Raw genomic sequence first — 17,312 nt, 5'->3', positions numbered from 1 at the left:
TCGTTTTTTGCATGTGGACTGAATCGATCAATAGATCAATACTAAAAGTAACATGATACAAAAATTAATTAGGACACTTCGGATTTTGGAAGAAAGGGTTACTTCCATGATCAAGATGGCATTAATTGGCCTCTTTTATTTGCCCCCGTCAAATGCAAGGTTGTTATTGCAGCAATTATGGGGGATTTAGGCCCATTATCTCATGTCCTTTTCTGTCCAGTGGTGCAACAGTGCGCATACATATATATCTTGGCGTTCTTTATATATATATATGTAGATATGCGCTTGAGACTATGGCCGTGGGGTTCTGCTCATCAGAAGTCCGCCTATGGTTGCCAGGAAACTAATGAGAAAAGGTGCTAGAATTTGTTCACAAAAGAAAAACCTTTTCGTCTTCAGGAATGCTAGCTAGTTCTAAAACATGAGAGATCACAAAAAGAAATGGAGAAAAACATGATGGGGTCTAATAAAACTCTATGTAACTATACATACTCGGTCTAACGGGTTTTTTGCACAGGCCTAGGGTCTATGTATAGTTATATACACGTACAACCTGAGATTTAATAATGCTCTATTCATTTACTCTTAACATATTAATAAAATATTAATCTCTACCTAATCTGCAGATTAACTAACAGCTAGCTAACAAGCCGTACGTACAATTCCTAATTGCAGAAAAATTACAAATCATGCAGGGCACTTGGCAGCTTCATGCTTGCTATGATCGGGCTCCAAATAATTAATACCACTCGCAAATTTTACTCTTCAAAATTAATTAGCACAAACAACAACTTGAGATTAATTAACCCCACACGACACTAGCTAGATTAACGTACACTGACCACTTTCAAATGATAATTCCACATACAATTTGATGAAAATGGTTCCAGCTGATCTGTTAATTAGGCAGAATTGTACATGATAGATCATCTTGGACTATATATATATAGTACTGTCATGGAAAAATGCTAATTGGTCTACAAAACATTTTACAAGAATAAATTTACAAATTATATATAGCTTGATATAATACGTTAAATTATAAAATTTTTTTTAATATGAAATATATCTAACTATCGGCTTGAAGTTATTTTTTGTCAGAGTTGCACCTCTCAAATTATTTTAATCGAGTAGAGTCCAAAACTCCAAGTTCTATGTCTAGTTGAGCTTAGCCCAGACATTTCATCTAACTTTGCTTAGTCCAAATTAGTGGCTCCGAACTTGGAAGGCGTTTGGGTCAGGTGAAGCCCAACACATATATATACTTTCATTTCCACCCTCATACCACTTGAGATCTTGAGATACCTTTTGTTTGATCCTAATTGTCTTCTGCGTATTTCCTATTCATTGAGATTGTAATTACTGCATGCAACTCAGACTTTATCAATAATTTTCAAGTCCACTCGAATATCTAAGCTTAGCCCAACTTGACAGAACCTTAAATGGGGTTACAGAGCTAGGTTGAACGTCCGACCTCTACCAGGCAGGAGGTAGTACTTCTGAGCGATCAAAGGCCCTTTAATTTACGTACGTACCAATTAAGTACTGTCATGTACGTGCCACCTGAAAAAGCTCAGTATTCATGATCAGTACTACTGTAGAAGAGTCCACTCCATCATGAACCCAACAAACTGTTGGATCAGACCAAATCTTTAGCCTATATATTGCGGTTTATGTTTTCACAGAGACTGTTATTAATGGCTTTGAGTGATCACTGTCGAGGTTTTACTTCATCTTACCACAGAAAGACAGAGAAAGAGAGAGAAAAAAAAAGAACTACTCAATTTTCTTTTAAGTTCAATATATACGAGGATTCCATATATAACGTGCAATTCCATGAAGAATAACCATTATATTTCACAAAAATAATAAAGTTGAAAAAAAAAAAACAAAAAATATCATGCATGGATCTGAAGCCTGGCCTACAGTGGGGTAAAGCTGCATGCAGGACCACTGATGCATGTTATAGCGAATTAGATGGGTCGTGCAGTCACTCATTGTACACGAAAGCACCCAATCGACCTGTAATGCACGCCTTCTCCGAGTAGACTAGAAACATCCTCATCAATCGCTTTTTTTTGGGTTATGGCAGGAATGCGAATCTCACACATTAATACGACCGATCAACATCTGGTTCGAATCTTATATATAATGTCCAAAAAGCAAAGGAGGAACATCATGATCCTAATTTACTTTCCTGCAGATAGGTTGTTTGACGTTATAGTTTATACAAACAAGCCAACTTCTGTGCCCTACGTATTGGCTGATACGTACCCCAGCTAGCATATAATTTATTTTTGAATAAGGATTCAATTGTTTAAAAGAAAATTATATTTTTATTAGCCAGGTTTTTAATGATCACTCGCTTTTTTAGCCAGGTTTTCCTACTAATTAGTCATGTATGGATGAAACGTCGTATGTACAGTACTATTATCTTAGATCACCGGGCCTGGATATTTACGACAATCCCACTACAATAAAACTGACTTAATTTAAAGGAACAAAAGTTTTAGCTTGGCTAAAAGCTGGAAGAAAACAACTCACTTTTTGCAACAAAAGTTGTCGCGAAAAAAGTCATTTTCAGCAGCGACGACTCTAGTTTTTCACCTGCAGCCAATTAATTAGTGATCATTAGCCAGAATCCTATAGCGATGTGGCTCGACAATGAAATTTTTAGCTTAATGACTTTTAGAGAGGACATTTTAGACTTTCTTTTAGCGACCCCCAGCGATCACATTTCTTACCTGTTTCTATCACGAGGGACTGTACGTGGGAAAAGGCATAACTTCTACGAGAAAAACTCTTCATTCACCAATTTTAGTCGTGAGATTCTCGTGGAATAAATTTTAGTCGTGAGATTCTTGTGGAATAAAATTGGTGAGACAGTTTTTTTTCCCACCAAATGCCCAACTCATGGGAAATATCTACGTGAGATTAGTCGTGAGAAAAAATTATTAATTTCACCGTGAAAAATGTGATGGCCTTTGGCAGTAAGTCGTGGGAAAAAAGTATTTCTGATAAAATAATTCTGTGGCTATAAAGGTTTGACAAAATATTCTCACAACCCTTGAAGAAGGTGTGGGTTCTTGTATTCCTTTATATATGATTTGTATAGATATTAGAAATAAATACAAAGAGATTTATAGCTGATTTGTAGGCTATAAACTACACAGTAATGGTGCAACTATTTATGCTGTGATAGAAGCTGTGATTGAGGAGCATCAGTTGACTTTCCTTGTATTTGAGACTTGACAATTGTATCCTTAACACCCCCTTAAGCTAATTGGGGATGGTGTCACAGTGAGCTTGGACCGAAATAAAACAAATTGAGATCGAGAAAGACTTTTAGTAAAGATATCAACAGTATGTAAATGTGAAGGAATGATTTTGACAATGAGATTGCCATCAACAACTTGTTCTCCTATGAAGTGATAGTCCAATGCAATGTGTTTGAACCGAGTTTGAGACACAAGATTAGTAGGCATGAAGATTGCACCCTGATTATTGCAATGTAGAGTAGCAGGGTGTGTAACAACAATGCGAAGTTCATGAATCAGATGAGAAAGCCAAGTGATTTCAGCTGTAGTGAGTGCAAGGGATCGATATTCGTATTCAACACTGGATCGAGAGATAGTTGGTTGCTTTTTAGCTCGCCATGACAGCAAGTTTGAGCCAAGATAGATAGCATAGCCTAATATAGATCAAAGTGTATCCGAGCAGCCAATCCAATCAGCATCGGAGTAGGCAACAAGATCATTAGAGTTTTGAGAGAAAATATTGAAGCCGAAATAAATTGCTCCTTTGACATAGCAAATGATCCTTTCTACAGCTCGGAAATGATCTTCAGTTGGGTCATGCATGAATTGGCATACTGTGTTAACAAAGTAGGACAAGTCAGTCAGGCCGTGTGATAATGAGATATTGAAGAGCACCAACGAGCGACCTGTAGAAGGTTGGATCTGAGTAGAGTTGACTTAAGCTGGAAAGGTGTTGCCCAACAACCATTGGAGTAGCAACTGGTTTACTATCTGTCATGGCTACTCGTTGAAGAAGATCAAGAGCATATTTGGTTTGTGACAAAATAAACCATGAGATTGATGATGAACTTCAATGCCTAAGAAGTAGTGAAGTGGCCCGAGATCCTTCATGGAGAAGTAATTCTTTTTCAACTACTTCCAGCAACAAACTAATGCTTTTTCAAATTCAGATCCACACTTTCAGCAGCAAACTAATGATTCTCACATGGTTAGTCCACAATATCATTTTGTGAACTAATGTTTTTTCAGTAGCAAACTTAGACACCCAAATACATAATTGACAATTCCAGTAGCAAACTAATGCTTTTTCAAAGTCATAGTTCCTTCTGTTGCTGTTAAGTGTGAAATTTAGTTTTAAATCTCTTATTGGTCATGCTTGTTATGACATCCAAGATTAGAGCCTGAGTTGGTATGGAGAAATCATATTTACAAAGACAATGACAAAGTTTTTCTTGGATAAGTAGCAAACATACTATAATAACGATATAGATAAATAAGAGAATGCAAACAAAAGGCATGAACCATCTCAAACAAAAAAAATTCTTAATAAAACCCATGAATCGAGCATCTTACAACATCATAAAAGTAAATCTGACAAAGAGTACAAAGAGAAATACATTGAAACCAAACATGGGCCAAAGAACAGAACAATTTTTAAAAATTACGAAACTGTAATTAATAATTCAACACCTCTTTAAAAACAATTGTAGCTACATCATTAATCTGAAAATAAATGTTAGCAGTTGGAGCAATAAAAAAAATGAAATTCTTCATGCATACTATCAATTTCTTGCACATATAAACTCAATATCCAACAACCTATCAATTTACAAAAGTTTGCTAGCTAAACTACAAACTTCCTTAGTTCATGGAATCAACATGTTAAACTACAACTAAGAAAGTTCAGAAAAACCAGAATAGACTCAATAGTTAAACTATAACATGTTAAACTACGTGTTAAACTACGACAATGGAAAATCACTTAATGCCACTTTCACAAAGCCAAATATAGGATTACAAAATAGACACAGTAGTTAAATAATGACCAATACTCCATAGGGTGTAAAACTAGAACTACAGTTGGTTAAACTTTCTTCAAATCATGAATTAATGTAACTGATACAAATTATCTCAATGCACTATGCTCATGGTTATTGATAGGCATCTTAATGGATAGCATTAAATACATTAAAACCCATAAACTCATTGCTATAGCCCAAATGACCTTCTCCACATGCCGGAAACAAAAACTTGCTATTGTATAGAACCTAGCATTTCTATACGAGAATCAAATCCACAAAATATTTTCTAAAATTAGAGGCGAGAGTGTATGTAAGAAATATTTTTTAATTAAGATATTTTCCAATCTATTAAGACTAAGAGAAACACATTACGAAATCAGGCTCACTGAGTCGCAAGACCTGAAAACAATTTTATATATGCTCTCTTCACACAAGGCTCCAGAGGATATGTACGTAAGAAATTTTAAAATTATAAAAATAATTATAAACTAGGTGAAATTCGAAGACCTATGGGCTTTCCCTATCTATCCCTAGCTAAGAAACAAAACATAAACATCATACCATTCAGAATCTAGCAAGTTCTTTCATTTTCTTTGCGGGGAAACAAAACATGATAAACATCATACCATTCATTTTCTTTTTGTCTCTCTCTCATCTTTCCAGGACGGAGAGAGAAAGGAAAGAGACAGGAGTTAGGTTTGGTTCCATTATTTTTATAGAGAGAGAGAGACTCATCGGCTAAGGGAGGTAGCGACGATGCGGTTGTGGGAAGCGGAGACAGTGGGCACAACGTGAGGGAGAGGGAGACTACAAGAATGAAAGCCAAAATGTCGGGATGGGGGAGAAGAAAAGAAATATAAGTCCAATTTTGAAATCTTGACCTTTTGCGGCGACAATAGTCACCGTAAAAGGTTTCTCTGCACGACACGATTTTAGAGCCATCAAGTATCACCATAAAAGATACTAAATCGCTGCAATAACTTTCGCAGCAATGCTTTTCTGGTGGACCTATTTGTGGAATCATCGGACGTGATCTCGTTGCAATAGCTTAATTCATTTTCCACGGACATTTTTTGTATGATCAACCCTATATTTTCCACCGTGGTATGACTAGAAACTTAAAAGAATTCCAGGAAAAATGCCAAATTTGTTGTGGTGATTTTTTGAAATTTTCAAAGCATAATATATATGCCTGCATAATCATATCTTGTATATGGAAGAATTAATGGAGATTCCTCGGTTTACATATTATACACGAAATCACATTTGGACTTGAGAGGAAATATTAAATTTGTGGGTTTGGGGGAAACTTAATTGATTGACAAGTTAAATATTGAAAGGTTTGATTGGAATGATGATGTTAAAGGTTGTCGAGAGATGTTCATTCATTTATCGTGGCAAATTTGGTCAATTACGAGAACATCTCAAACACTAGCTAAGCTAAATGCTAAACACAATCATAATAAACTGGTGGGTCATGTATTACGTACATAATTGCGATTTGAAGAAGTCATATATAGACCCGAATTTCCATGTGAACAAGACAAGAAAATAAGAATATGAAAGGTTTTTTTGACTTTTTCTTGCTAGCTTTTCTTCTTGATTAGATCACTAAATTATCAATCATGCTTGTCTTTTAACTAGGCCTTCCATAAATAAGATTTGATTAAAGGGGTGTGTCTCTTTGTTATTTGTTTGGTAGTGTTTTCTAGTTTGATGGTTATTTGTTCTAGACTTGTTAGAAGTTTGGTTTTATTTTGATTTTTGGCACACTGGGTTTGGGTTAGTTTATAATGTTATATTTGGTAAACCCCCAAGTCATGTATTGATGTCACCACAGTCTTCCTCCGTCATAAGTGAGGGTTTATAAACTTGGGACGGGGCCACTACTGTGGAACTACCGGCTCTTATAAAAAAAAAAAAAATCATGCTTGTCTTTCACCTTAATTAGTCGATCGATGCAGTACTTACTAGTACTTTTACAACAACTTTGATGCTCATGCAGATTCGCTTAATCTGATCATTTTACCTAATCAATGACAAGTACTACTACTACTACTACTTCATGTCAAGTTTTTGTTTTTCTAATTTTATGAACAAATTAATACGCACGCGGGGTTAATTATGAAAAAATAAAATATATACAAAAGAATATATATAAGAGATCCAACAAATTCTTCAAAAGAATATATAAGATCAGTCAAAAGATTTTAATTTCATATTTTCTCGACTCGAGAAAACGGAGAGCAATGGCCATTAGTACTTCTGTTAATTCATCATGTCTTCAGTAAAAAGACAGAAATTAAGAAGACCAAAATTCAACGTGTCCCTTTCTTTGGGCCAAGGAGTTGATATTGTCCCTTAAAAACCTAGCTACTTGAAAAGTTAATTATATATATTGCTATGGAAATGTTGTTTTTCATTATATATTTGAAGTGAAGATTCACTCACATGCTAGATATAATATATATATATATATATCATGTTATGAAATGACTTAAATATGCGTACGTAACACATCAATATAAGTAAATATAATTAAAAATAAGAATAATATATAATATATGAGAAATGATAGCTGCAGTAGTGAGTATGTAAGCGCCATGCAATCATTTTGAAAAAATGAATAAATATGATATTCACATTAAAAGTAATTAATTTTTTCATAGTAGACTCTACTCATTTTCAAAGGGATTTCACAATATTTGTGCACTCCACGACCATATATAACATTACTCATTCATAAGATAATTAATTAATTACATCACAACATGTTCAATTGCCCATCATGATGATGAGAAAAATCAAACTCAGGATCCATGGCGGCCATCGGTAGTTCAATAAAATATGCAATATATATATATATATATACATGATCGATCATTAATTAATTGGATGGTGTAGGCGTCACAAATCACAATTATTTAATCGGATCCAGTTAAGATGATGAACTTTATTATTAGTTTCCTCCACTACTGTAAGCTGGTATATATATTAATTGTGGTAGCAAGTGATATGTCCATTACAATAAGTAGTGTGTAATGGGCATGCATGTACCTTTACCTACTTCCATGCTTGTCTCCCCCTTTTTCCTGCAAAAACAACTCACCAGCCACTATATATCTTTATATATATATATATATATATATATATATATATATTTATATATAAACCCTTTAATTCACTTCTTTGTGAATAAAGTAAAATTTATTTTAGAATGTGATGTCAAGTATAAGCTAGCTAGCAACCAAATTGACTCCTCCGAGATACATGATTGTAATTCCAAAAAGACGTTCCAAATTAAATGTATCTTCTTTTTATGGCTTGGCATTATTTAATCCTTTTTTTTATTTATTATTATTTAGAAATTGTCTTTTTCCACTCACATCTCTTTCAATGCCATAGTGGAGTGGAATGCCAGGTCAATAGGCCGCATCCAATAATATTTTTGATCATTTAAGAACAAGACCATCCAGCCATAAAGTAAACAGGAAGGTTGGACCAAGAAAATTATAATAATCCATATATATAGTACTTACGCCATTCTTCCCCCAATCTGATTAAGGTTTTTGCCATAATGTTTATATATATTAATTACGTACTGATCTACCTCAGTACTTATGCTGGCTCTCATTCTCGGGCTTGCCATAGTATATTTATGGAATAATATTCTTTATTTTTCATTTGAAATATATGAAATATTTTGATCCTTAACAAAAGAAATGACCAAAATACTTCATGTTTTCAAATAAATAATATACATTTCACGTGAAATATTGGAGAGAATGATCCTATTTCGACGCACCATACATCAATCTATTTATCTATTTATGTTCAAATTAACATATATACAATATAGCCTGTCCAACAACCTCATGCATATAGCATGAATGGTCACCATGAATCATGTCTCGTCAATGCTTTTTACATTTATCATGCATGGAGATCATGATCTTGTGTGTATGCATCTAGCTAGAGAGAGCATGAACTGACTGAAATTAATAATTGTGCATGTTAAACTTAAATCACGACAACAAATGGGGGACCTAGGAATGGAAAGGCATATAACTGTGTTTTCTTCTTGTATCTAACTAATCACTTCCACCTTTTTCGATGGACCATACATGATTTGTTCTGGATTAGGTATTAGTTTTTGTTCCTCTCCGGCCCATAGGCTGCTAAAGATTTCCAAGATCTTTTTAAAAGAACATGGATGCCCACTCACTAGCTAGCTAGCTTTGTATGCATCTTTCCTTCAAGATGCAAAGGCAGAACTTATCTGTATGCTTGGCAGAGACAGAAAATTAATACTTATCTGATCACACGCTCTCGATCGATCATCTATGTTCTTGCTGAGATCCGATCCCACTGTTCTCGATATATATTAATACATATATGGGGCAATATGCTAAGTGTTGGGACCTTCCAATATTAAATGGCTGTTTGGTTGTTGAGACTCATCATAAGAACATATACTAAATTGAATTTGTTGACTGATCTAACCAGGAAGAGATAATGCATGATGGGTCATTAACAATATAATTAAAAAGGAGTGGAGTACTTATTGACTAACTTGTTTGTGATTATATAATGGTGCATGAAATTATCTTTTTATTTTGAAATGGTTAATTAAAAGAAAAGAATATATATTATATTGGTCACCATATATGATTGCATAAAATTCTTAATTTTTGTTTCCTTTTTAATATCATTGTTTTGTAAAACTATATTTTAATCAAAAGAATTGAATCGATCATAGCATAATATTGTATAGACGTATATATAAATGGAAATCTAAATACATTAATGGGCATGCAATTGTGAATCTTCGTGCTCATGTGTAGTATTTGAACCTTGTCATGATTTGAATTAATAAAACCCATTTTCTTATTAATCTTATAAAATCACATTGGCATTAATTAACCCCTTAGATAAGGACTTTGTTGTGTTTTTTAGGATGTCTTAGTCATTTTGATATCTGGGTTTGGCCTTTTTTAATTATATTATTGTAGCCCCCATGTGTCTTTTTGTAGCCATGATTTTCCTCTGTCACAAGTAAGGGCTTATCAATAAAATTGGAGTGCCGTCCTTTTTCTAAAAAAAAAAAAACCCCTTAGATAATATTTTGTACATTATCGATCTTAGCTAGGGGTGCAAATCGGTTAATCCGGTCCGGTCCAGTGATGGACCTAACATTTTCAGTCCATCATTTTTTCGGACTAGACCAGATTGGTAGCTATCGGTCCGGTCTGTCCATTCAGTCCTGCCTATTTTTTTTTCTTTTTTTAAATCAAATAATAAAAAAATTATTTAAAATACTAAATTAAACTAAGTGACTTATTAATGTAGATTATATAACAAACTCAATAAAAAAATATTTTATATGGTCAATGATAATAAATTAGATGAAAATTATATTATTAATTTATATAATTACTATATAATTAACTAATTGATATTATATATTAGTTAATTCATAGAATATTAATAAGTGCTAATAACATATTTAAAATTTTATATTGTTAATTATATAATTATTATATAAATAATATAAATAAAATATTTTTTTATTTTTATTTTTCAATTGGTCTGGTCTGGTCTAAAAAAATCCTAGACCGTGGATCGAGACCGACCAGTCTCAGTCTCGGTCTAGATCGAAACTATCGGTTCGGTCCGACCGGACCGTTTATCACCCCTAATCTTAGCATGTGAGGATAATATCTTGTGTTCGATCTATAACAATTTATTTACTTCTTTCAAATAAGGTTGCCACTCACATGTCGTTGGTGAGCAATTCTTGGATCCAGATTCATTTTCGAATATAAAATTGTGATTTCAAAGTCCTAATTAATTATTTTGATGTGATGGAATTAATTCTGACATTAAAGTTGAAACATTTATAAAATATAGTACTACTAAATATTGATAGATTACTTCAGAATATCTAGATCAGAATGCAGGATCATGATCATGATCTTATTTATCCAACGTACACATCGATCGAGTAGAAATAAATTAGCTTTCACAGTGGTTAATAATTACTTCGACATGATTCGGTAGTAGTACTTATAGCTGGGAACTGATTTGGCACAAGATTATTGGTTCTACTATATAGTAGTCAAGCTCGATCGATTCCCATCCTATTCCCATGGATCCCCCCCCCGCTCCTCCTGATCCTCTTTTCATGTTCATGATTTTACGACATGAGAGGCATCTATGACCTTTACAAAGCTGGGTCGAAGTGGTGTACGTACTTGAAACGAGACTTTGGAGTCAATCGAGGGGAAGTAGTAGTGGGTCTAGTAAAACCGACAATAAATACAATCATGATTGATCATTTAGTTCCTAAACCAGCTTACACTTTTACCCTTTTCAACGAGGAAAAAGTTGCAGCGTTAGCCACAAAGACCCAAGGGCTCCCATCTAATTTGCATGCATATATATATATATATACACACACACATGCATATATACATGGAGTATCAATATAATGCCCCACTGCTCTCCCAAGGGCTAACTTGCTGCACAAAGGTTGAATAATCCATTAATTATCCAAACAACTTTAACAGCTAGCTAGCAAGCTGATCATGTACGTTAATGAAGATATTAGTAAGTTGCATAAATTATTGATTAATATTGAAGATATCTATATAGGGACATAAAACAGTATACGACTTTAACTTTTGCCAAGGTGCTTTATCTCTGTCCGGCCAATTTCAAACGTGTATATATATATATATATATATATATATATAGATACAAGCACATACTGAATTTCAAACCTGTCCCTCTATCTAGTGGCTTTAATCCTATGATATTGAAATTTTTTAATAGAAGTCTCTCTCAATTAAAAACTAAACAAACCTGAAAAATAAGAATCCTTGAGGCCAAACAGTCGCTAAGGCCGGACTAGTTTAGATAGTAGAATATTTTTAAAATATTTCAGTACTATTATTTATTATTTTATTACTATTTTTTACATATTTTTTTTTACTGTTCAATACTATTTAATATTTGATCATTATTTTTTTTTTAACTTTTTATTATTATTTACAAAAAATCTAAAAACACGTAAACACAATCTAAGATGGCCGAGTTACCGATGTGGTTGGGTAGATTGGGGGCCATCATGGGGTGTCGGCTTGCAAGAGCTGCCGAGGTATAACACTTATGTACCCAAGGCCACCTCCCATGCTTTTGTTTTTTTCTATTTTGGGTTTATTTTACTTTGAATTTATTAAGTTTTTCCTTTAGGTTTTAAGTACAATATTATTTCAATTTTCTAGTTTATTTTCTAACTTTCTTGTTTCATGTGAATTTATCTTATTTATTGAATTTTCAATTTCCAAGTCCTTTTTCTAATTTTATTTTTTTTACTTTTGAATTCTTAAGTGCTTTTTCAAATTTGAGTTTTTATTTATATCTTTATTCTTAATGCTAGCTTTTTGTTTTTTTAAATGTTGAATATTGATGTGGCATGAGTAATATTAAAATACGTACGTCCCTTAATACAATCTTGTTTTAAATTAAGATTATTTTTATAAAATAATATTAATTTTTTAAATTATTTTATAAAAATATCTATTATTTAAAATAAGATTATAAAAATAATTATATGTGTATAAAATTTTATTAATTTTAAAAACGTTGATTGTATTTATGACACGTGTGGTTTATGACGTGATTGATGGGTACAACTCACCTATATTTTCTATCATTGTACTAATAGACAGTAGATGGAAGGATTCGTCGGTACTTTTATCCAAGGAGCTCATGTGAAAGAAAAATTTTATTTGCAAACTTTTCATTAACACACCAAATAAACCATTCGAGTGGTCCCATGATAATGAAAAAGTACTTGTATTTTAATTTTTTTTTATGACTATAATGAATGGAAAAACGATTTATATAATTTTGAGGTGTATAAGATCTACATATTCTCTTAAAAAAAAAAAGATAAATCTAAACCCATATCTATAATTTTAAGATTGGCTCTATATTTAAAAAAAAAAAATATATGCGAGATTTACACATTCTAAAATTATAATTAACATTATTAATAATAAATTTTATAATAAATAATTTATTGACAAAACAAGCGTACTTGCAATAATAAATAAACTCTGTTTGGAGTTAGATAAAGAAAACTTCTATATAAAAATCTTACACCACACATTTCTATTAATTCTATATATCAATATTTAAATAACAATTATATATTAATTAAGTAAAAATATGCAATGCAATACTTCTCTGTAACATTTCTCCTAGACAAAACCTAAAGATAACTGAATATATATTTACCTGCCATTTTATGAAGTTTAGAGATTGTAGATTCAGTACTACGTACCTAATTTCCCGTTTCCCGTTTCCCAATTTTCTTCTAGTTTTTATCGACAGTAGTACAAGCAACAAATTAAAATTCAAGATCCAATTTAGAAACATGCATGGTTTTTATCGTCATCAGCATCTTATACGTACTGTCTGCTGTTGATCTGCAACGAGAACAGCCATCCAGGAACATGAACATGAGACCTAGTGCTGACAATCTCCCGTCGATCGAGGACAGGCCCATGACAGTCACAGGATTATGACCTTTACAATTCTCAGTGGTTGTCGTATAAATCCTGATAATTTCCCTTTAGTTCTTTCTTTATCATCACCACTAATAGTGAATGAAAGATCTACTGGATAATATGCAGATCACGTGCGTCTTTTGAAAATTAAATCAGTTTGCACGACTTTGTAGCCTAATTAGCGGGTGTGTGTATATATATATATATATATATATATATAAGTCTTATATTTCTTATCATATAATACATACATACATAAGTCTCTTATATTTCTTGTCCTATTGTATATACATACATACATACACACACAAAGAAATCTTGCGTTTATTTGTGAAGAGGCCTATTCCATTCCATCATGACACTACTAGCTAGGGCATAATTGATAAGAGATCATCTCAATAAAGATGGCTATTATATTGATTAATGCAGCCATAGTTTAGACCTTATATAAATACGTATATACTCTTTGTAGTATTAATGTACAAGATCAATGGGCAAATGATATTTCTTGATCCCCTGTTTTTCTTTTATCAATAAAATAGATACCTTTTAGTTCTATAGATAATGGCTCCAGCATTCTTTGATAAGAAAGTTAAAATTTTCTCATACTTTTCTAATTTTAATATTTTTTACAATTCGAAAAGACATAAATATAAAATGATGGGCTGTAATTGAGCCAAGCTGAGCGTGGCTCGACTCAAAATACTCAAGTTCAAGCTTGATCTCAAGTTTGAGATTTTTATTTATTCTTTGTTTGAGCTCAACTTAGTAAGCTAAATTTTCAACTCGAGCTCGGCTCGAATTATTTATTTATTATTTTTGAATAAAATTTAAGAATTAATAAATTAGATAGATAAAAAATATAAAATATAACATTGAATTTGTATAATTAACAAGTAAAACCTCTATTGGATTATAACATTTTCAAAATTTATAAATAATTAATATCTAACTAGTTGATATTTATCCAAAATAATAATATATTATATACTTACAAAAATTATTAATACATGCACATAATATGATAGTATATATCTATTTCATATATGGTTCTCACATACTAATATATAAAATTATTAAATCTTATCGACTAATTATTTTACAAATTATAAAATATAACTATGAAGTATATTCAATATATAGATATAAGTAATTAAGTTACATATTATATATTTAATTATAAAAGTATTATGCTTATATTATTAGCTAATACATATATATATATATATTGTTGTATGTATATATTTATCAATATATGAATGAGCTTTAATCGAGTCGAACTAATGAGTCGATTCGGGCATAAACGAGCGAGCATTAACGAGTCTTTGCAGAGTCGAATTGAGTTTTGACGGGTATGTGTTATTTACTAATTGAGCTGGTATCTACTTTCACGAGCTATTTTTTTTTTATGAGTCGAGTTCGATTAGAGTTTAACGGCTAGGTGAGTACTGAGCGATTTATCGAACAGACTAATTCATTTACAGCTCTCATAACATGAGAACACTGAAGACCAAACAGGCATTTATGCAATTTATATATTTGATGATCAGACAATTCGCCCCCATCTCTCTAGCTAGCTAAGAATTGCATGCCTCTAGCTGCAGGTAAGACCTATTTGATCGAATATAAGAATTTCTAAATTACTCTAACATAAATACACACACGATTAGCACTTCAATTTGAAATATATGTAGCTAGGAATTAAGTACAGAAGCATCCAACTCTTTTTGTCTTTTTTTTCAGAAAGAATATCTATAGGCTTATAAGAACGTGGTATCTGATGTGTATATATATATATACATGAGAAATGATAATTGCATTCGTGGCATGTGCAAAGCATCGCATGAAAAAAATGAGTTAGTATGAGATTTACATAAAAAAAATTAATTTTTTAATAATAAATACCATATTTTTTAAAAATAATTACGCAGCGCTTGAACACTCCATAATTATATCTAACATTACTCTTTTAATTTTCCAGGATATTAATTAATAAACAAATGGCCGGGAGGTGCTAAAAGAAATCCACTTTATGAAAAAAAAATTAAGCTTTGGAACCAAGCTTTGCAGTGGTAAGTGCTACTTAGGTGGTTCAACATAAAACAAAGATTTTCCCCTAAAATGTAGGGCATACTTGTAATTTTAGTCGGCATAGTGATGGAGGTGTAGACCTAATTGCCTTATTGGTGATAGTTGTGACAAAGCTGCTTGGGATTGCAAAATCATGGGGTCCACACCCAACTCAGCCCTTCATTTCCTGCACCATACCCCACCTTTTAAACGCATCTTATTTGCTTCTTGTTATAAATGAGTGGATTAGCAGGACAGCAATTTGCAGATGGGGTGACTCAGATTCACCATTTCTAAGACCTCTGATCTCTCTCTCTTCTTGATGTGAGAAGTCATGAGAACTTGTACCTCCAATCTATCCAGCCAGTTGTGGCAGGAGAGGAAGGTGTGTGTTGAGCAAGATGGAGAAGCAGGGCACGTGCATTACTAACTCATGAGCGCACGCACCACTGAACATACACATGATATTTCTTGGCTGGAGTTATATATATACATGATGTATGAATCTTACCTAGCTATAGTATTCACAGATCATGGTTTTCGATCGCTAGCTAGTTCGTGTGAGTTAGTTCTTCATGTGCCCGTCTTCACCATCATGACCACAGCACCTTATATATGTTTGATGGCGTCAAGAGCCAAGAATACTATTCCAGATCGAAAAGCATCCTCCCTCCAAGAATTTCTGAGAAACTCAGATATTTACAGAAGCTTCAAGTTCCGGGTGAGTCAGGGCCAACATAGCTCACCACCATGTTGGGAAATTCAGTTTATTATATCCGTTTATATTACAGATCTTTTAACAATATCATATCGTTTGAGTACAGTGTCAAAGCTGTACTAGACTACTAATAACATATATAATTATTTCAAGAATCTTTTTCTTTTAGGCACGGATTGAATAAGGGGAATATCGAGTATATATTAATGGGCGGTTCTTCAACAAGGTCATGGCCGTGGTGGATAACCATTGACTGGATGTTATTAAGATATGGTGTCATTCATCAAAGAACCCGAATCTTTTAAGAAATGATGAAGGGTACTGTTAATTGACCATCTAGCAGTAAGTTCCATTTTGATAATCTCTCTTTTCTTTCTCTCTCTCTCTCTCTCCTCTGTGTGTGTGTGTGTGTGTTTGTGGTTGATAGAACGAATTTTTATGAGATAAATACGAATTAAACGCACAAAGAATGCTGTTTGCATTCACTGATCAGTGTTTGTGTTATATATACGTTTCCAGCCAATTATATATGCATTATTAGGTTTTGGTTAAGATTCTCTAAATTAGATATATGCTGATAACCTATTGATGATCAATATGCACATTAATTCCATGTATCAAGGCTGAAAGAAATATAATATATATATGTACATACTGTTTCTCTATTCGATTATTAAAACCATTGTCAAAACACATCATGTTCTCTCTGTCTCTGTCTCTCTCTCTCTCTCTCTGATGTCTCTCTGTGTTGTTTTTCCTCTTCTGTTTTTAAATTCAAACGACAGTAGTCCTGATGTTTGAGAACCACGCATTGCCATTTTAAAATCCCCTCTAATTGTTTTTTTTTTTCACTTTCGCCTCCCACTGGTTTTGAAAGGAGTAAAATATT

General features: G+C 32.7%; 1 long non-coding RNA gene across 1 annotated transcript; it reads left to right on the top strand.

Moving 5' to 3' along the window:
* Positions 1-15,966: 15,966 nt before the first annotated feature.
* LOC109018925 lies at positions 15,967-16,975 on the top strand. Its single transcript, XR_002000673.2, has 2 exons — positions 15,967-16,426; positions 16,593-16,975. It is a non-coding gene; the product is annotated as an uncharacterized LOC109018925 (long non-coding RNA).
* Positions 16,976-17,312: the final 337 nt, after the last annotated feature.

This window comes from Juglans regia, chromosome 4 (assembly GCF_001411555.2).
Source record: "Juglans regia cultivar Chandler chromosome 4, Walnut 2.0, whole genome shotgun sequence".
NCBI classification, from domain to species: domain Eukaryota; kingdom Viridiplantae; phylum Streptophyta; class Magnoliopsida; order Fagales; family Juglandaceae; genus Juglans; species Juglans regia.
Note: the sequence above shows the minus strand (reverse complement) of the source record. Positions and strands in the feature narration are given on the sequence as shown.